Raw genomic sequence first — 22,843 nt, 5'->3', positions numbered from 1 at the left:
CATCAGGGTCCTTATAAAGAAGGAAGCAGGAAGAGACAGAGGAAGAAATGTGATGAAGGAAGCAGGTGAGAGAGGGAGTGGGGTGGGGGGTAGGGGAGAGAGAGACAGAGAGAGAGAGAGAGAGAAAGAGAGAGAAGGCTACACTGCATGTCTTGAAGAAGCAGAAAGGGATCACAAACCAAAGAATGTAGGCAGACTCTAGTAGCTGAAAAGGGCAAGAAAACAAGTTCTATCTTAAAGTCTTCAGAAGGAATGTAACCCTATCATCACCTTGATTTTAGACTTTTGGCATCCAGAACTGTAAGAGAATAAATTTGTGTTGTTTTAAGCCATTAAGTTTTAGTAATTTGTTAACATGGCAATAGGAAACGAATATAGACACTTAAAGGAAGTTGCTGTTGGTTCAAACATAGAGAACGAAGGAGAGAAGTGTCAAGAAAAAGTCTTAGTGGCTAGTAAATACAAGTAGTATCTGTTTGAGGTATGGGACACTGAGAGAAGCATTTTTTAACATGTGGGCATGTTACCTGAGGTATAAATGATACGACCAATTGTGAAATCAAGCACACTGCTGACTTTGTGGGTTGAAACACAAAAGCAAAGATAATTCTGAGTATATTAATGTTGGGATTATTATTCCATAGATGGAATTTAAATTATGTCAATAAATGAGATTTATTTATTTATTTTTTTTACATTTTTTTTTGAGATGGAGTCTCGCTCTGTCTCCCAGCTGGCTCACTGCAAGCTCCGCCTCCCAGGTTCATGGGATTCTCCTGCCTTGTCCTCTGGGTAGCTGGGGTTACAGGTGCCCACCTCCACGCCTGGCTAATTTTTGCATTTTTAGTAGAGACGGGATTTTATTATGTTGGCCAGGCTGGTCTTGAATTCCTGACTTCAAGTGATCTTGCCACCTTGGTCTGGCAAAGTGCTGGGATTACAGGCATGAGCCACCATGCCCAGCCAATAAATGAGATTTCTTATGAAAGAAGTGATATGTGAGAAGAGGGTCAGGATTGAACTCCAAGGCACTTTAGTCTTTACAAATTAGGTAGAGAAGACAGGGCTCACATGATGTTAAAAATTAATCTGAAATGAAGGAAAAACAACATACATTATTTTGTTTTAATGGAAACTAACATAAGAGAGTTTAAGGCAAGCTTTTACAACACACCTTATTTTGTTGTTTGCTCTATTTTGTATGAAGGATGAAGAAGGGGCTTTACTGGCCAAAACAGAAACAGAAACTAGGAACCCATGACTGTAATTTCTCTCTTGGACACCGCTGGTTTATGAGGTAAAATATTGAATTATGAATAGAATATTAAAATATAGAGAAAAAAATAAATATCTAACTTTATGAAAAAGTTAACTATGAATGGAAATGCATTACTTTATCTCCCTGGTTTATCTTACATGAGGAGGATAAGACGAATGGAAGTCAAAGTGTAATCCAGAGAAAAGTAAGATGGCCAGAATTGTCCTGTTCCACTTACTTTCCCTTTCCATTGTGAAAATAGGATCCCAGGTACTAAGGCACCACTTTTGATTTTCCACTTTTATGTGCTTTGAGGGCTTGAGCACTTGGACAAAGGTATCTTAGAAGAGTAATTCTCAATTATATACTAATTTTGTGAAATAACAAAGCAAGCTCCCATGTGCATATAACTGATGCTGATTCTGAAAGTTAAGAAGTGGAATGAGTGTGATGGCTAATTTTATCTGCCAACTTGTCTGGGCCATGGTGCCCAAATATTTGGCCAAACATTGTTCTGGAAGTTTCTGAAAGGTGCTTCACCTTTTGGATTAATTCTTATCTATCTATCTATCTATCTATCTATCTATCATCTATCTATCATCTATCTATCTATCTATCATCTACCTATCATCTACCAAGTGACATTCACATCTTATTGTTTTTATTTCTCTGGAGAACCCCAATACATTGAGCAACAGCACAGGTGAAAAACAGACATATTGGAATATTGATGGAGGTGGAAACTTTTCCATGTGTAATTTTCAAAAATTGTCTTCAAGATTCAAATTTCTCCCCATGATGGCACTACCTTTCTGCTGGTACAATTGTTGTGAATTTCCAATGTGAAAAAACAAATTGATTTTTGACAATCTATGAAGACAGTCGTTTCCCATCCTAATGGAAATGGAGAAAGAGTGACAGGTTTTATCACTAGAGGTTTTCAAATATAAAGCAGAAATGTTACAGAAAGAATGCATGCCATTAATTTGTGGTAGAAACACTTAGGATGTTACAAGTTTGAGACTCTCAGTAGAAAACAATAAAAAATCCCAGATATGTCTATGTAGTGGAACACTACATCAAACGTTTCAGTTATTTTTCTGTTAAAATTCTTGCCTATTTTTCTACCCCATATCTAGTTCCCATTTTGAGCTTTGATTTTTGACTTTCTTTTTATTCTGCTTTCAACTATTTTTTGTCTGCACATGTGTTAATTACATCTTCCTTCAATTTCTATAGGTTTCTATTCCTACATTTGCAGCACAGGCATTGGATTTCCACACTTGCACATGCAACACACAAACACACACACAGAGCCCTCAAATCTCCAGAGTAGGCAAAACACAGCACTCTGTTAAGGAACAAATGTTCTGCCTCAGTAGCTCAATTTTGGATTTAATATTTAACTTAACATGACTTAATTTTTTTCTCTTTTAGAGATGAAATAATGAAGAAGGCATAGTTCAGATTCAAAATCCAGCTTGGCTCTATTTATCATTCCTTAATTTCAATTTCCAGTTAAGTCACATCCCTCAGTGTCATAGTGTGATAGCAAGTATAAATGCATTTATTGGTTACTTGAGTTAAACTTAGCTCTTTCATAGCACAAATTTCCTGAACTTCTACCAGACATGCTTATGTCTTTTGGCTTGTTTTTTTTTTTTAATCTTTTAAAATCCAAAGAGATGTCATTCTTTTCTATAGACATTAAAATATTTTCACAAATTTGAGTTACATTCAAGGAACCTCCATATCTTATTGTTGAAATAATTGGTTAATGAGAATAAAGAAGTCAGGCTGGGCACAGTGGCTCACAGTTACAATCCCAGCACTTTGCAGGATTGAGGCAGGTGGATTGTTTGAGGCCAGGAGTTCGAGACCAGTCTGGGCATCATAGTCAGATCCTGTCTCTATAAACAAAAAGAATAAAAAAATTGGCTGGGTTTGGTAGTGTGCACTTGTAGTCCCAGTTACTTGGGGAGCTGAAGTGAGAGGATCACTTGAGCCCAGGAGTTCAAGGCTGCAGTAAGCTATGATCATCATGCCACTGCACTCTGGCCTGCGTGACAGAGAAAGACTTTTTTTTTGTTTTTTAAAAATGTCATCATTCAGAAAATTAACTGTTTGTGGTAAAAATAAGACATGCCTTGGAATTATTTGAATTATTGCCAGCATAGTAGTAACTGAAACTTAAGTATTTCTGGTCCCACTAGGTTATTGACTTTCTACATCCCCATCTGTTTATTCTTGAGTAAATATTTTTCTTCTAACAAGCAGAGCCAGGATAACGAATAGAATTATACTTGATTATATAATTGGGGTTGCTTTTTGATAGATTGTTATTTTTAATTTTTGTTAGATTTCACAACCTCATTCAAGATTAGAATTTTTAAGTCATTTTTTCTGTAATTTACACGTTAATCAAAATTTATTTGATGTCTTAGTCTGCTATTTGTGAAAAATAATGTACTCTGTACGTATTGCATGTATTCTTTACCACTGTCATTTGTGACAATTACTGATAAATCTAAAGAATTCTCAGTATCCCTAAAGAAAAGATACTTATTCAGTGGCCTAGATTTTTTCCAATATTTTTAAACTATCTGACTGTGACTTTTTAGTGTGCGTTTGTTTGATTTTGTTTTTCTCTTTTACCTGCTTCTGTCAGATCTCTCAGAAACTATTCAGCTTTTGAATTTAAGAGAAGTTGACATATGAATGGCTCTTTCTGTATGCCAATATAATGAATCCTTGCAGTTGGAAATGTACTCAAATTGATGACTTGCATAGCGGAGCAATGTACTTGTCTTATTTCAATGCCTACAAGTATGTATTATTGCATATTTTCTCCAAAATTTATAAATTGATTTTTGGAACTTCATTTCTACCACAAAGTGAGCAATTATTTATAAAACAAAACAAAATTATTCAATATACGTCTTCAGTAAATGAAGCTAATTAACTCTAATAACTATATATGACACAGAAAGAGAAGAAAAAAGAGTCCTATAGATGTATCATATAATGTTTTATTCAAACATTACAACTTAATTAATGAAAAGGTGGTACTAATTAGGTACAAAATGATAGCTTAGAGTGTTAAAAATAATAAATAGGTGCTTATTCATTTATAAATATGTCATACCAACAAAGGCAGAGTTAAAATTTGAATTATGTATGCATTTGTTATTTACCAATTTAATATGTAAAACTAAAATTCACATTAAATGTCATGAAAGAAAAAAATTCTCATGTTAAATTATTCAAATCTGAAGACTGAAGTATATTCTACTATGTTTTCTGTTAATAATATATGCAATTTTAAATATTATAAGCATAATTCAATGTCTATTGCTCATATTAGCTCTACTGTAAGTGTGGCTATCTTAATCTATTTACACAAAATGACATCTTAATAAAATGATTCTTTATTTGAGTTCCAAATGCTTGATTTCCCATCTAACTGATCCCAGTGTTTTTTTAATATCTTACCCTGAATTTTATTGGAAGTCACTTTTTAAAAAGTGAATTATAATACGTACTTTTCTCACTTTATAGGTTTTAGATGAGACCTAAATTATATACTATATATGAATATTAAATAAATACAAGTTGTATAAAAATATAGTGTGATTTAAGTAAACCGGGCTGAAAATTCATAAAAGAATTGCTTTTATTGTTAGCACTACCCCTGTGTTTTTTTGCTCATGTTTACTGCTTATTTAATTATTTTATTCAGGTGACATTTTTAAATTTTGCATATAGCCTAAGCTAAAACAAATTCTAACCTTTTCTTGCTTCCTAAATGTGCTTTGTACTATACTAAAGTATAGTCATAACAAAACTTCCATGTTTGAGATTCAAAGTTAACATTCAGATACAATAAAATCTACAGTAGAGCATAAATATCTTAATTCAGTAAGTTTGTTCCAAACTCATTTATCTAGAAAGCTTTTGTATAATGAATATATTGACATCTCCTGGAATTATAGAGTATTCATCTTGACATTATAAAATATAAAGCTGTAAAGACTACTTCCGATTTACAATAGCCTATATTTTCTTCTCACCTTATAAATGAAATTATTTCTAGTTTCAGGAATTCACATTGGAGAAAGTGTGCATTATAATAATCAAATATTTGATAAAAGTTCATTTAATACTAAATTCATATCTTTAAACTTAATCTAGCTTTTGGCAAGATTAAAGTTGAAAACAATGTATATACAGATTTAACTCTACCTTTAGTTATTTTGTTATTCATTAGTAGTTTCATGTTATTAGAGAGGACATTTTAACTCATGTTAGAATGTTGTTATGGATGGAATTGTGCCCTCCCAAAACTCATATGTTGAAGTCCTAATCCCCAGTACTTCAGAATGTTGACTACACACAGCCCATTATTTATAATGGTTTGATTTACAATTTTTCAGCTTTGCAAGGGTACAAAATAAATATGCATTTGATAAAAACTGTACTTCAATTACCTATGTAACCACCTTCAGTATAATATTCAATAAATTACATGAGGAATTTAATACTTTAGTATAAAGTAGGCTTAGTTATACATGATTTTGCCCAACTGTAGGCTAATGTAAGTGTTCTGAGTAAATTTATGGTAGTTTAGGCTAAGTTATGATGTTCACTACATAGGGGTATTAAATAAATCCATTTTTTTACCTACAAGGTTTTCAACTTACAGTGGATTTAGCAGGATGCAACCCTATTGTAGGTTGAGTACCATCTCAACCTTACTTTTGAGATAAGTCCTTTAAAGAAGTAACTAAGTTAAAATGAGGCCATTAGGGTGAACTGTCACTAGTGTCCTTATAAGAACAGGAGATTACAACATAGAAACATGAGGAGCCTGCATGCACAGAGGGATGACCATGTGATGTGGCAACAAGAAGGTTGCTGTTTGCAAGTCAAAGAGAAGCATCAGAGGAAATCAGCCTTGATACTGGACTTTTAGCCTACAAAACTATAAGAAAATACATTTTTGTTGTTTAAGCCATGCAGCCTGTGGTCTTTTGGTATGGTAGTTTGTTATCCTAGCAAACTACAGCATATACAATTATTTAAAGTATCTTGGAAAGAAAGGAAATAGAGAAGAAAGAACAGAAAGAAGGAACCAGCTTTCTTCTCAGTAGAAGCAACCATTGGCCCCTCTTGTTTATTTAGTTTCATTATAAGAAGGACATCTTTCCTGTTATCCCAGAACTTTGGGAGGCCAGGGTGGGTGGATCACGAGGTCAGGAGTTCAATACCAGCCCGACCAAGATGGTGAAACCCCGTCTCCTCTAAAAATACAAAAAATTAGCCGGATGTGGTGGCAAGCGCCTGTAATCCCAGCTACTCGGGAGACTGAGGCAGGAGAATCACTTGAATCCAGGCAGCAGAGGTTGCAGTGAGCCAGAATTGCACCACTACACTGCAGCCTGGGTGACAGAGTGAGACTCTGTCTGGAAAAATAATAAATAAATAAATAAATAAATAAATAAATCTGTAAAAGAGAGCATAATAATAGAGGTTTAATAAAAAAGTTATTTGACGCTTCTTTGGGATAGAAGTAATGATTATAAAATTACAGTATGTAGCTTAGGGGTTCTGCTAACTAACAATGTATTTGGGGAAAAAGTATTACTATGACTTAGAAAACTAGGTCAATATCATCTATTGATTTTAGGCCTTATGAAAAGTTAAAAACATTCTTGTGAAAACAATGACCTAAACCAAATATTTATCCTTAATTATCTTTGGAACAGTCTGCTAATTTGTTTCTTACTTATAATATTATGACTGCTATGTTCTAGGTGGAACAGAGATAATGCACAGAGTAGGCCAACGACTAGAATCAGGGCATGGAAGCTGAGAAGGAGCTTCCTCAGAGTCTAAACACGTTCTCTGCAAGTGAAAGGCAATAGGCTGATAAAGAAGTAGTCAGAGAAAAAAAATCTAGGCAAACTTGCAAGAAAGTCGGGCCCTCACTGCTTAAGGTAGGTTTTGGAGGGGGCAGTGAAGTAAGCTAATGATCTTTGGAGGAATAGAATGGCTATTAGTGAGAGAAGTGAACAAAAACTCTGGAGTAACCATGAAATCTGGTAACCACATTGCAAAGCAGAGGGCTCTACTATCCTTAGGAGAGTTGATGTCTTGGATGCAGATTATATAGTAAATACTAGAATCTTCACTGTGCTTAGATCTAATGCTCTTATGACACACAAGCCCTGATAATGCCTTCAAAATATTGGAAGTTAGTGGGGAGCTGAATCAAACTGAGGCAACAACAAAACCTAGATTCACTCAAGTAAACACTCAATTGACTGTCATTCTTACTAGCTAGATGAAAGGCAAAAGGGGCAAGACTTTTCCTTGAGAAAGTAATTTTTATTTCAGTGTCTAAATATTTTCAGCAAAATATCTAGAATATAATCAAAAATCAAGAAACAAAGTAAAAAAACTTGATTCATTGTTAACAAAAGAAAATGTTAACAGAGGCTAAATATGAACTAGATGTTGGAGATAGCAATGGCAAAAATAGAGGTTAAAAAAATTTTCAAAGAACCTCCAATATTTCCTTAAATCATATGTAAATTAGCTAAATATGTATTATAGATAACTTACAGCCAAAACTATAAAACTTATAGAAAAAAACTTGGGTAAAAAAATTTTTGTCATCTTATGTTAGGCAATTATTTCTTAGAGAGGATACAAACTTAAAAACTATATAAGAAAAATAATGAAAATTTTATATTCTTTGAAGGTTACTTCAAAGAAAATGAGAAGGCTCTTACTGGTGGCTTTTCATAAATAAGGACAAATATATATTTGATACCCAACTTGTTTATATATTTATATAAAAAGAACAGTCAGAACTCAATAATATAACAACAAACAGCCTAATAAAAATTGGGCAAAATATTTTAACAGACATTATAAAGACATGTGGATGGTAAATAAACACATAAAAAAATGCTCGACATGATCAGTAATTAGGGAAACATAAATATAGGTACTAGAAATCTCATGCACAGCTGCTGAAATATAAAATATAAAATGGTTGCTACTTTCTTAAAACCACACATATACCACATGATCCAGCTATTTCACTCTTATTTACCCGAGAGAAAGGAAATTATATGTCCAAAACAAAGGCTTGTAAATCTAAAGTTACATATGGTATGACTCAATATATACAATACTCTGGAAGAGTCCATGCTACAGAAATCCAATTCAGATTATTGTCATTGACTGGAGGTGAGGGAAAGTAATTGACTGCAAAGAGGAATGATAAAATCTTCAGGGAGTGAAGAATATGTATATTAATTGGTGTGGTGATTATAAAATTGCATGTATTTCTCAAGACTCATTGAGCTGCAATCATAAATATGTTGAGTTGTATGTATGTAAAACCACAGTGTATCGGACATAGAGTAGTGGTTAGCAGGGTCTGGGAAGGGTAGTGGGGAGGAGAGGAAAAAAGTGGGGATAGTTAAGGGGTATAAGAATATACTTAGAAAGAACAAATATGATTATTGTTTCAATAGCAAAACAGGGTGGCTATAGTCAACCATATTAAATATAGTCCATTGTACATTTTAAAATAGCTAAAAGATGGGAACTGAAATGTTCCTACTACAAAGAAATGATAAACAATGAGTTGATAGATACTCCAGTTACCCTGATGAGACTATTTCACATTTGTATGCTGTATCAAAATATCACCTGTACCCTGTAAGCATATATAACTACTAAGTATCCATAAAAATTTTAAAAATAAAAAACTATAAGCAGAAGACAAATGAAGTGGCTATGTTAATATTGATAAATTAGATTTCAAGACATTGACTATAAACAGAGATTATAAAGGAAATTACATGATTATAAAATGTTAAAATCATCAGACATACATAAAAATGCTGTTATATACACACTGGATAACAAAGATTCCATTTACATGGAGCCCAAACAATTTGACAAGTAATTTAGTAAGACATAGAAAGTAAAATGACAATATCAATATCCATAAATAAACAAAATGACCAATATCAATAAAACTCAGTCAATACCTTGCCTAATTGACATTTATGAAAAAATTACATTAAAAATGTTTTAGAAAAAAAATGTTCTTTCAAAACTTGGAAACAACCAAGGTATAGTATGTGAATGGATAAACTGTGGTACAGCCAGACAAGAAAACATTATTCAGTGTTAAAAATAAATGAACTATCAAGCCATGAATAGAAAAGGAGGAACCTTAAATTTATATTACTATGTGAAAGAAGCCAATCTGAAAAAGATACTTAAAGTGTGATTAAAACTGTATTACTTTTGGCAAAGGTAAAACTATGGAGACAATAAAAAGATAACTCATGACCAGGAGTTAGGAAAAGAAAGGGATAAACAGACAGAAAATATTTCTAGGCAGTGAAACTAATCTATATAATACTGTAATGATAAAAACCTGTAGTTACACATTTGCCCCAACCAACAGAATGTACAACAACAAAAGTGAACGCTAATGTAACCAATGGTGATAATGATGTGTCTGTCAATGTAGGTGAATCAGTTGTAAAAAATGTGTCTCTATGGTGCAGGAGTTTGTACTGAGGGAGCTAAACATGCATGAGGGCAGTGGGTAAATGGGAAATCTGTGTTTCTTTCTCTCAATTTTGCTATGAGACAAAAATTCTTCTAAAAAAAAGTATTTTTTTAAAAGTTTACATGTCACATTTCACCAAGAGAGAGAAGCATATTGTCAATATATTTGAAGCTATAACAAGTTTCTATCAACTTCAAAAGATTGAAACTTTAGGAACAGGTTATTCAATTTTTATGAAATTGTGTGGTTTTGAGTGAGTTTCTTAGTCTTGATTTCTAATTAGATTGTGCTGTGATCTAGAGATTGTTTGTTATTATTTTCATTCATTTGCATTTCCTGAGGAGTGTTTTACTTCCTATTATGTGAACGGTTTTAGAGTGCCATGTGGCGATGAGAAGAATGTGTATTCTGATGTTTTGGAATGGAGAGCTTTGTAGATGTCTATCAGGTCTATTTAATTCAGTGCTGAGGTCAGGTCCTAAATACCTTTGTTAATGTTTTTAATGTTTTGTCTTGATGATCTCTCTATATTGTTAGTGAGGTGTTAAAGTCTCCTACTATTATTGTGTAGGAGTCTGAATTACTTTGAGGGTGTCTAAGAAATTGCTTTATCAATCTGGGTGCTCCTGTTGGGTGCATATATTTAGGATAGTTAAATCTTCTTTAACCCTTTACCATTACGTAATACTCTTCTTCATCTTTTTTGATCTTTGTCGGTTGAAAGTTTGTTTTGTCCGAAAGTAGGATTACAACCCCTGCTTTTTTCTGTTTTCCATTTGATTGGTAGGTTTCTCTCCATCTCTTTATTTTGAGCTTATATATGTCATTGCATGTGGCACTACCCTTCCCAGACTCTGCTAACCACCACTCTATGTCAGATACACTGTGGTTTTACATACATATAACTCATCATTTTTATGATTGCAGCTCAATGAGTCTTGAGAAATATAAGCAATTTTATAATCACCACAACAATTAATGTACATATTCTTCACTCCCTAAAGTGTCTCTTGAAGACAGCATACCAATGGGTCTTGGTCCTTTATCCAGTTTGCCACTCTGTGTCTTTTAATTGGGACATTTAGCCTGTTTACATTCAAGGTTAATATTGATATGTATGGATTTGATCCCGTCATCCTGATGTTAGCTATTTATTCTGCAGACTTGTTTATATGGTTGCTTTATAGTGTCACTGTTTTGTGCACTTCGATGTGCTTTTGTAGTGGCTGGTAATGGTCTTTCCTTTCCATAGCTAGTGCTTTCTTCAAGAGCTTTTATAAGTCAGGTCTGGTGGTAACAAATCCCCTCAGCATTTGCTTGTCTGAAAGAGATCTTATTGCTTCTTCTCTTATGAAGCTTAATTTGGCAAAATATGAGATTCTTGATTGGAATTTCTTTTTTTTAAGGATGTTGAATATTGGACCACAATTGCTTCTGACTTGTAGGGTTTCAGCTGAGAGGTATACTGTTAATCTAATGGGCTTCCCTTTGTATATGGCCTGTCCTTTCTCTCTAGCTGCCTTTAATATTTCTTCTTTCATTTTGACCTTGGAGAATCTGAAGATTATGTGTCTTTGGATGACTTTTGGGTAAATAATGAAATTAAGACACAAATCAAGAAGCTCTTTGAAACTAATGAGAACAAAGATACAAAATACCAAAATCTCTGGGACACAGCTAAGGCAGAGTTAAGAGGGAAATTTATAGCACAAAATGCCCACATCAAAAAGTTAGAAAGATCTCAATTTAACAACCTAACATCACAACTAAAAGAACTAAAGAACCAAGAGCAAACCAATCCCAAAGCTAGCAGAACACAAGATATAACCAAAATCAGAGTTGAACAGAAGGTGCTTGAAAAACAACAACAAAAAAATTAAACAGATCAACAAATTCAGGAGCTTTTAAAAAAAATAATAAAATGGACAGACTGCTAGCTATACTAATAAAGAAAAAAGAAAGAGGACTCAAATAAATACAATCAAAAACAACAAAAGTGATATTACCACTGACCCTAAAAAAATAACAATAACCACCAGAAAATATTGTGAACACTCCCATGCACACAAAGTAGAAAATCTAGGAAAAATCAATACATTCCTGGACACATACACCCTCCCAAGTCTGAACCAGGAAATAATTGGATTCCTGAACCGACAAATAATGAGATCTGAAATTAAATCAATAATAAATACCTTATCAACCAAAAAAAGCCCAGGACAGACAGATTCACAGATGAATCTTACCATTTGTGCAAAGAAGATTGGGTACAATTCCTGCTGAAACTATTCCAAAAAATTGAGGAGGAGGGACTCCTCCCTACATCATTCTATGAGTCCAGCATCATCCTGATCCAAGAACCTGACAGAGACACACACACACAAAGATAACTTCAGGTCAATATCTTTGATGAAAATTAATGCAAAAATCCCAAAACAATACTGGCAAACCGAATTCAGCAGCACATCAGAAAGTTAAACCACCACAATCAAGTAGGTTTCATCCCTGAAATGCAAGGTCAATTCAACATACACAAATCAATAAGTGTGATTCATCACATAAACAGAACTAAAGACCAAAACCACATCCCAATGATTATCTCGATAGATGTAGAGAAGGTTTTCAATAAAATTCAACACACTTTCATGTTAAAAACACTTAATAAAGTAGTTATTGAAGGAACATACCTCAAAATAATGAGTCACCTATGGCACACCCACAGCCAACATCATACAGGATGACCAAAAACTGGAAGCATTCTCCTTTAAAAACCAGCTCAAGAACATCCTCTTTCACCATTTCTATTCAACATAGTATTGGAAGTCCTGGCCAGAGCAATCAGGCAAGAGAAAGAAATAAAATGCATCCAAATAAAAAGAGAGGAAGTCAAACTATCCCTGTTGAGAGAAGACATGATCTTATATCTAGAAAACTGCATGATTTCAACCCAAAAGCAGTTAAGCTAATAAACAACTTCAGCAAAGTCACAGGATACAAAATCAATGTACAAAAACTACCAGCATTCCCATACACCAAGAGTCAGGCTGAGAGCCAAGTGAGAAATGCAATCCCTTTCACAATTGCCACAAAAAGAATAAAATACTTAGGAATACTACTAACTAGAGAGGGAAAAGTTCTCTACAAGGAGAACTATAAAACATTTCTCAAGGAAATCACAGATGACATAAACAAATGGAAAAACATTCCATGCCATGGATAGGAAGAAGCAATATCATTAAAACAGCTACACTGCTAAACACAGTATAGATTCAATTCAAAGCAATACAGATTCAATTCTATTTCTGTTAAACTATGATTGAGATAAACTATTGAGAAAACATTCCATGCCATGGATAGGAAGAAGCGATATCATTAAAACAGCTACACTGCTAAACACAGTATAGATTCAATTCAAAGCAATACAGATTCGATTCTATTTCTGTTAAACTGCTATTGAGATTCTTCATAGAACTAGAAAAAAAGGCATTTAAAAATTGATATGGAGCCAAAAAATGGTTTGTATAGCCAAGGCAATCTATAAGCAAAAAGAATCGACCTGGTGGCATCATGCTACCCAACTTTAAACTATGCTACAGAGCTACAGTAGCCAAAACTGAGTGGTACTGGTACAAAAACAGACACCTAGATCAGTGGAACAGAATAGAACACACAGAAATAAAGCTACACGCCTATAACTATCTGATCTTTGACTAAACCTGACGAAAATAAGATATTGGGAAAGGATCTTCTATTCAATAAATGGCATTGAGATAACTGGCTAGCCATATGCAGAAGATTGAAACTAGTCTTCTTTCTTATACCTCACACTAAAATAACTCAAAATGGATTAAAGACTTAAGTGTAAAATATAAAACTATAAAAACCCTGGAAGACAACCTAGACAATACCATTCTTCAAATAGACATGGGCAAATATTTCATAATGACGACACCAAAAGCAATTGCAACAAAAGTAAACATTGACAAAAGGGATTTAATTAAACTAAAGAGCTTCTTCACAGCAAAGGAAACTAGCAACAGAGTGAACAGACAACCTGCAGAAGGAGAGAAAATATTTGCAAACTATGCATCTGACAAAGGTCTAGTATCAAGTATCTATAAGGAACTTCAACAAATTTACAAAAAAAAATTAAAATTCGGCCAATAACATGAACAGATGGTGATTATTAGAGTAATAGAAGTCAAAACCACAATGAGATACCATCTAACACCAGTCAGAATGGTTATTATTAAAAAGTCAAAAAATGAAGATGCTGGTAAGATTGTGGAGCAAAAGAAATGCTTGTACAATGGTGGAGGGATTGTAAATTAGTTCAACTATTGTGGTGATTCCACAAAGACCTAAAAACAGAAATATCATTCAACCCAGCAATTCCATTACTGAATATTTACCTAAAGAAATATAAATCAGTCTACTATAAAGACACATGCACACGTATGTTCACTGCAGCACTATTCACAATAGTTAAAATATGGAATGAACCTAAATACCCATCAACGATAGACTGGATAAAGAAAACGTGATACATATACACTACGGAATCCTATGCAGTCATAAAACAGAACCATATAATGTTCTTTGCAGGAATACGAATGGATCTGGAGGCCATTATGCTTAGGAAACTAATGAGGGAACAGAAAACCAAATACCACATGTTCTCAATTATAATTTGGAGCTAAATGATGAGAATACCTGGACACATAGAGGGGAAAGACACACACTGAGGCATATCAGAAGGTGGAGGTGAGGAGGAGGGAGAGGATCAGGAAAAATAACTAACAGGCATCAGGCCTAATGCCTGTGTGATGAAATAATCTGTACAACATATCCCCATGACACAAGTTTACCTTTATAACAAAACTGACAATGTACTCCTAAACTTAAAAGTTAAATTTATAAAAAGGACTGGTAAAGGAAAAAAAGAAATGTTTACAGAGTATGTTCTATGACCACAACAGAATTAAATTGTATAAATCCAGATTTAAATAGTCAATTGAAATTTTAAAAAGTCACGAAAGAAAACAAAAAGCAAATGAAAATCCTTTCAAATTATAGTGCTGGAACAATTTCATATCCATAATGAAAAAAATGTCCCACAAGCCCTTTCTCATGCCACTTACAAAAATTTAATTTGAGTTGGATTGTAAGCATAAAATCAAAGCTAAAATTAAGAAACTTTTAGAATACAACAGAAGAACCACTTTGTAATTGGGAGAAGGGCAAAGATTTCTTATAAAGGACTTTGTAGGTTCATTGGCAACATAGTCTCAATGTTTCTTTTTCTGAAAATGTCTATTTCACTTTTATTTTGAAGGATGTTTTTGTTGAATATGAAATTATGGGTTTATTGTTTTCTTTGCAGTTCTTTAAAGATGATGTTTTATTGTCTTAATGTTACTATGACTTCTGTAAGTGACAATCCATTATTCACATCAATTTTTACTGTATATAATGTGTCTGTCCACTTTGGATACTTTCAGGATGTTCTCTTTATCACTCATTTTCAGTACTTTTCTTGTGTTCTGCCTAACATAAAATATTGTTTATGGGCGATACCAGTTATTCAATTATGAAAAGAAGTCAATTCATTGTATATGTAATGCATTTCTTAGCTCTATCCACAAAAAGGGCCTAAAAATGGTAACAGTGAAATTATGTCAACTTAATGCACAAATCTTAGTTATTAAATACCTGGGCCCCGAAATGATGTCTGTGGCCCTTTGGAGAAAAATACCACACTTAGACTGAGACAGGGAAAGAACAAGGTGAGCTGGGCATATCTTTTCATGATAAAAACATGTCATTATCACAATAGATGCAGAAAAAGGATATGAAAACACTTAGCATCCCTTCATTATAAGACCTTTTAACACAATTGCATAGAAGAAACATACCTCAAAGTAATAAAGGCCATATAGAACAAACCTGCAGCCAATATCCTATTGAAAGAGGAAAAGTTAAAAGCAATTCCACAAAACACTGGAACAAGGTAAGATTGCCCACTTTCACCACTTCTATTCAACATAGCTTTTGAAGTCTTAGCTAGACCAATCAGGCAAGAGAAATAACTAAAAGGCATCCAAATTGGAAAATAATAAGTCAAATTATCTGTATTTGCTTTTATCATCTTACACCTAGAAAAACCTAAAGATTGCTCCAAAAGCCTCTTAGATTTGGTAAATAAATTCAATAAAGTTTTAATATATAAAAAATTAACATACAAAAAAAAAAACAGTAGCCTTTTTACACACCAATAACAATCAAATTGAGAACCAAACCAAAAGGCAGTCTTATTTACAGTAGCTACAAATTAAAATACCTAAGAATATATTTAAGGAAGGAAGTGAAAGATCTCTACAAGGAAAACTACGAAACACTGATGAAAGAAATTGTACATGACACAAACAAATGGAAAAACATCCCATGTTCATGGATCGAAATAATTATTATTGTTAAGATGACTATACTACCCAAAGCCATCCACAGATTCGGTGCAATCCTTATCAAAATACCCATCTTACTTTTCACAGAATTAGAAAAATCAATCCTAAAATTTTTATGGAACAAAAATGAGACTGAATAGCCAAAGCAATTCTAAGGAAAAATAACAAAGCTGTAAGCCTCACATTACTTGACCTCAAGTTATACTGTAAGATTTTAGTCCCCAGCCAGGCCTGGTGGATCATGCCTTTAATCCCAGGACTTTGGGAGGTAAAGGCAGGTGGATCACTTCAGCTCAGTAGTTCAAGACCAGCCTGGGCAACACGACAAAACCTTGCCTCTACGGAAAAAAAAAAAAAAAAATTAGCCAGGCACAGTGACTTGTGCCTCTAGTCCCAGCTACTCTGGAGGCTGAGGTAAGAGGATCACTTGAGCCTGGGAGGTGGAGGTTGCAGTGAACTAAGATCATGCCACTGCACTCCAGTCTGGGCAACAGAGAGAGAGCCTGTTAAAAAAAAAAAAAGACTATAGTAACCAAAACAGCATGGTACTGATAGAAAAATCAATGGAACAGAGTTTAGAACACAGAAAAAAAGTCACATATCTACAGCCAACTGCTCTTTGACAAAGTAGACAAAAACATACACTGGAGTAAGGACACTCTTTTTAATAACTGATGCTGGAAAAATTGGATTTCCATATGCAGAAGAATGAAACTAAACCCCTATCTCTTACTATATACAATAATTAATTCAAGATTGATTAAAGGCTTAAATTTAAAACCAGAAACTATGAAAATATTAGAAGAAAACCTAGAGAAACCTCTTCTGAACATTGATCTAGGCAAAGATATCTTGACTAAGACCTCAAAAGGAAAAGCAACAAATATAAAAGTAGACCAATGAGACTCAATTAAGCTTAAAAGCTTCTGCAAAGCAAAGAAAATAATCCCCAGAGTGAAGAGACAACCTGTAGAATGGGAGAAAATATTTGGAAACTATGCATCTGACAGGAAACTGATATCCAGAATTTATAAGGAGATCAAACAACTCAACAACAGCAAAAAACAACCCCCTCTAAAAAGTGAGCTAAAGACATGAATAGACAATTCTCAAAAGAAGAGACACAAATGGTCAACAAACATAGGAAAAAATGCTCAACATCTTTAATTATCAGAGAAATGTAAGTTAAAACCACAATGACATATCATCTCAGATGAGTGAGAATGGCTTTTATTAAAAAGTCAAAAAATAACAGATATTGGCAAGAATGTGGAGAAAAAGGAATGCTTACACACCATTGGTGGGAATGTAAATTGGTACAACCCCTGTGGAAAACAGAATGGAGATTTCTCAAAGAACTGCAGATAGACCTACCAGTCAGGCCAGGCCTGGAGGCTCATGCCTGTAATCTCAGCACTTTGGGAGGCCGGGGTGAGTGGAACATTTGAGGCCTGGCCAACATGGTAAAACCCCAACTCTACTAAAAATACAAAAAATCAGCTGGGCGTGGTGCCATACACCTGTAGTCCCAGCTATTCGGGAGGCTGAGAAAGGTGAATCATTTGAATGCAGGAGGTGGAGGTTGCAGTGAGCCAAGATCATGCCACTTCACTCCAGCCTTGGCAAAAAAGCAAGACTCTGTCTCAAAAAAAAAAAAAAAAAAAAAAAAAGAACTACCAGTCAATCCATTAACCCCACTACTGGGTATCAACCCAAAGGAAAGACATCATTATATCAAAATGATACCCACACTTGTATGATTTGTATGATTACCACAGCACTATTCACAATAGTGAGGATATAGAATCAACCTAAGTGTCCATTGATGGATTATTGGATAAAGAAATGTTATATGTATAATATAATACTATTTAGACATAAACAGGAATTAAATCTTTTTTTTTTTTTTTTGCAGCAACATGGATGGAACTGGAGGCCATTATCTTAAGTGGAGCAACTCAGAAACAGTAAGTCCATTACAACATATTCTCATTTACATGTGGGAGTTGAAAATGTGTACACATGGACATAGCGTGTGGAATAACAGACATTGGAGACTGGAAAGGGTGGGAAGCTGGTAGGAGGGTGAGGGATGAGAAATTAATGAGTGCAATCTACATTGTTTGGGTGATGGTTACACTAAAAGGTCAGTCAGACTTTATACCTACACAATGTATTCATGTAATAAAACTGCATTTGCACCCCTTAAATGTATACAAATAATTATTTAAAAAGAAACACCTGGCTGGGCGTGGTGGCTCACACCTGTAATTCCAGCACTTTGGGAAGCCGAGACGGGTGGATCACCAGGTCAGGAGATTGAGAGCATCCTGGCCAACACGGTGAAACCCCGTCTCTACTAAAATACAAAAAACTATCTGGGCATGGTCACACGTGCCTGTAGTCCCAGCTACTTGGGATGCTGAGACAGGGGAATCTCTTGAACCAGGGATATGGAGATTGCAGTGAGTCAAGATCGTGCCACTGCACTCCAGCCTGGTGACAGAGCAAAACTCTGTCTAAAAAGAAAAAAAAAAAAAAAAAAAAAAAGAGAAAGAAACACCCAATGTCCAATGGTTGTCTGTTCAAAGCTTGTAGCGATTAGCTTAAATAGGCTTCCACTGCCCACATTTAGGGCATGGTAACCACAAAAAATATATATAGTGTTATGATGATACCTACCTAGAAACAGCAAAAGGTAGGAAGAAAGAGAGGGAGGGAGAGAAGGAGAGAGTGAACATTTTGAAAAATTATGGCAATAACACGGCAAGTGATTATTATCTTAACTCCATTTTAGAAAATTGGTAAAGAAAGAAATAAGCATTTATTTACCTTGCCTTTTTAGGAGAAATTTTTACCACATTTTCAGTTGACAAAGAAAATGTCTTTTTAACAGAAGAATTATTCTAGTTAATACATATAAGAGACATAATAAAATAAAAAAATTCCTTTTCTGCAATACTTCAAGATATTATTTGATACCAACAGCATTTATCAATTAATGTTAAAATTATTAGGTAAAAGGTTATTTGAAAACAGACTTCACTCTCATCCAAAGTATTTTCCTTTAAAATCACAAAAGGGAAAGTACATCTTTATAATTGAGAAATCTGGTTTTCATTATGTTAAATATGTGATCAAACTTGAACTTTTTTGTTTTAAACTTTTATTTTAGGTTCAGTGATATATATGCAGATTTGTTATATAGGTAAATTGCATGACATGGGAGTTTGCTGTACAGATTATTTCGCCATCCATGTAATAAGCATGATAACCAATAGGTCGTTCTTTGATTCTCGCACTCCTGCCTCCCTCTACTCTCAAGTGAGCCCCAGTGTCTGTTGTTCCCTTCTTCATGTCCATCTGTATTCAATGTTTAGCTTCCACTTATAAGTGAGAACATGTGGCATTTCGTTTTCTGTTTTTGTGTTAGTTTCCTAAGGACAATGGCCTCTAGCTCTATCCATGTTTCTGTAAAGGACATGATCTTGTTCTCTTTTATGAATTCATAGTATTCCATGATGTCTATGTACCACATTTTCTTTATCTAGTCTACCATTGATGCACATTTAGGTTGATTCCATGTCTTTGATATTGTACATAGTGCTGTGATGAAAATACATGTGCATGTGTCTTTATGGTAGAATGATTTATATTATTTTGAATATATCCCCAATAATATGATTTCTGGGTCACATGGTAATTCTGCTTTGAGTTCTTTCAGAAATCACCACATGGCTTTCCACAATGGCTGAACGAATTTACGTTCCTGCCAGATGTGTATAAATGTTCCCTGTTTTCTGCAACCTCACTAGCGTCTATTATTTTTTGACTTTTTAGTAATAGCCATAGTGACTGGTGTTAAATGGTATCTCATTGTGGTTTTGATTTACATTTCTATAATGATTAGTGATGTTGAGCATTTTTTCATATGCTAGCTGGCCACATGTATGTCTCCTTTTGAAAGGTGTCTGTTCCTGTCCTTTCCCACTTTTTAATGGGCTTGTGTGATTTTTGCTTGTTGATTTCAGTTCCTTATTGATTTTGGATATTATACCTTTGTTAGGTGTGTAGTTTACAAATATAGTCTCCTATCCTGTAGGTTTTCTATTTATTCTCTTCATAGTTTCTTTTGCTATGCAGAAGCTCATTAGTTCAATTAGGTCTCATTTGTCAGTTTTTGATTTTGTTGCAATTGATTTTAGTCTCATGAATCTTTGCCAGGTTCTGTGACCAAAATGGTGTTTCCTAGGTTATCTGCCAAGATTTTTGTAGTTTTAGGTTTTACATTCAAGTATTTAATCCATTTTGAGTTGATTTTTGTATAGGTGTAAGGAAGGGGTCCAGCTTCAATCTTCTGCATATGGCTAGCCAGTCATCCCCACACATGTGGTGTGGGGATAACTTTATTTATTCAGTGGGGAGTCCTTTCCCCATTGCTTGTTTTTGTCTACTTTGTCAAAGAGAAGATGGTTGTAGGTGTGTGGCATTATTTCTGAACTCTCTATTCTGTTCCATTGGTCTATATGTCTGTTTTTGTACCAGTAACATTCTGTTTTGGTTACTGTAGCCTTGTATTATAGTTTGAAGTTGGGTAACATAATGCCTCCAGCTTTATTATTTTTTCTTAGGATAGTCTTGGCTATTCAAGCTATTTTTTGGTTCCATATGGATTTTAAAATAGTTTTTTTCTGATTCTGTGAAGGATGTCATTGTTAGTTTAATAGAAATAGCATTGAATTTGTAAATTGCTTTGGACAGTATGACCATTCCATGATCATGGGTATTTACCAGAGAAACCTTGAATTGTAACTACCTGAAGTAATGCAACATGATATATATGGCATCATCTGTAAAATATGCTTGTCAAAAATACTTAAATGGCATCTAGACGTGACTATAGAAATACCTTCCAATTTACTTCAAATGACAACGATAGTGGAACAGTTAAACAACACCATGATGAAGCAATCAAACACTTGAGAATGAGGCATTCCATAAGACAATTTACATAACTTGTAAAATACATTATCATCATAGTAGGGAAAAATATTTAGAGAAATATTTAAGTTTAGAAATGTTTTAAATAGATGCATTATATAAAAAACCAATGCAACATGTAAACATTGTTTATATCTTGGCCCTCAAGGTAAATTTATAAGACCTTTTTTGGGAAGAATGGATTAAATGTGAATATGTTATAAATACTAACATGATACAATATTTATGGCCAAAGTTGTGTGGTATCTGAAGTTTACTTTCAAATGGTTCAACCTACCTATCTACAAATATAAATCTGACACTCATTATATGTATGTATGTATATCCATGTCATTTGACCTTTGTATAAATCCTTTAACTGTTTTATGTAATTGAATTTTTCTCATAATAAAAGTTGAGCAACAAGGGAGCATGACAAATTCTTCTCCTTGTGGAACTATATTTATTTCAATAATTAGTTTGAGATAAACAAAAATAACTACAAAATAGTTAATAGTGCAACATAACCTAGTGGAAATTACATTTAATCTTTTATTGATGGAATACCAATATCCTAATGTTCAAAAACGTGTAGTCTTTTCACTTCTTGTCTCCATGCTGTATTAGTAATATATTAAAATTCATATAAAATTTGCATCAGTATTCTCATTAAGATAATTCTTCTTTTATATTGAAATAAATATTTCAAAACATAATTCAGTTGTGTACATATCCATATCATTTGTAAAACACATGTACTTTTGAGAATTATGAAAAACATATAAAAATACACTTTATGTTATAAGTTGTGTCAAGAGCTATATTTAGGCTGAAAGGACATGCTAAACTCAAATACTGATTTCAAAGATTTTTCATATTCATAGTCAAAAAATTAGAAATAAACATTAGAAACAAACATTTCATATTCCTAGTTGAAAAATTAGAAATAAAAATTAGAGACAAAACAAAAAACAGTAAAGGTACACTTATAAGACAATATATGGATATTAAATAAAATGAGTGTGATGGATGAAATAGAATGGCAAAAATAAATAAAAGACATGATGTAAATACACTACACTATTTTATTATTTGAGAAATCATCAGTTAAGGTTTTCATAAAATTCACAACACCAAAAAAATGAGACAGAATGGCTTAAAAATTGTTTAAGTAAAGGAGTTTTCCTTAATCTAAATTCATTTTACATTCCCATCTTTCTGTAGTCATAGCTGGCATATAATATTTTGAAAAGAAAGCAAGCCTTTAAAGATCACAAACAACCAATTTCACACTACAAGCAGTGTAAATAGAGCTAAATTCCCTTTAGTAATACACTATTTATCTTTGTGCTTCACTGAGTTCAAAGAAAAGCATTATTCAGAGTGTAAGCAATTAGCTTCTAATTTTTTTTTTATTCCAGAAAGGACGTTATCAAAAAAGCATGGGATTAGGAAGCTACAGAGCTATCAGAATTATTCTTAGTGTATGAAATTTCAATTCAGCAAAACATGGAAAACCCTAAAGGCAGTTAAGACCCA

The sequence above is a fragment of the Pan troglodytes genome, chromosome 2 (genome assembly GCF_028858775.2).
Source record: "Pan troglodytes isolate AG18354 chromosome 2, NHGRI_mPanTro3-v2.0_pri, whole genome shotgun sequence".
NCBI lineage: Eukaryota > Metazoa > Chordata > Mammalia > Primates > Hominidae > Pan > Pan troglodytes.
Note: the sequence above shows the minus strand (reverse complement) of the source record.